We start from the raw sequence: 523 nt of genomic DNA on the forward strand, positions 1-523 counted from the left end.
TTTTTTTCTCCATTGAAATACAGATATCTCCTCAGAGCAGACCAATGAGGTTTCAGCCTCCGCTGGCTTCCGATTGGCTGTTGCATATGACATCACAGCTAATGGCGACCAGGTAGACATGCATCACTTCCTGCCCCCGCCCATTTCCTGTCCAGACAGGAAGTCCTGGCACTGCCATGGTAATCAGTAGCGAGTGACATTGAAGTCTGGGGAGAAAGTATTTAGGCGTTACAGTTGGACGCGTCACCACCACCCCCCCCACCCACCCCACACACACACACCCTCTACAGTTACTTCTACGGTGGTGACGAAACGCGGACTATGACGTACCTGCATCATAGCCGTCCAATGACCATGACGTCCACCACCTCTCCCTTGTGCAGTTCCACGTACTGCTCTGTTTTGGGAGGCAACATCAGCAGACCGTTAGCGCTACGCATTGACATTAGCCTGCTGGAGACCTGGTTGCCTGATACAGAGAGAGAGAGAGAGAGAGAGAGAGAGAGAGAGAGAGAGAGAGAGA

General features: G+C 52.4%; 1 long non-coding RNA gene across 1 annotated transcript; it reads right to left on the reverse strand.

The window, feature by feature from the left end:
* On the reverse strand, positions 1–470 carry LOC116380720 (uncharacterized). Its single transcript, XR_004212600.1, has 2 exons — positions 331–470; positions 1–206 (listed from the first exon to the last, which is right to left on the reverse strand). It is a non-coding gene; the product is annotated as an uncharacterized LOC116380720 (long non-coding RNA).
* Between the last annotated feature and the right edge of the window lie 53 nt (positions 471–523).

The sequence above is a fragment of the Anarrhichthys ocellatus genome, unplaced genomic scaffold, assembly GCF_004355925.1.
Source record: "Anarrhichthys ocellatus isolate YVR2014 unplaced genomic scaffold, GSC_Weel_1.0 scaffold8519, whole genome shotgun sequence".
Classification (NCBI taxonomy): domain Eukaryota; kingdom Metazoa; phylum Chordata; class Actinopteri; order Perciformes; family Anarhichadidae; genus Anarrhichthys; species Anarrhichthys ocellatus.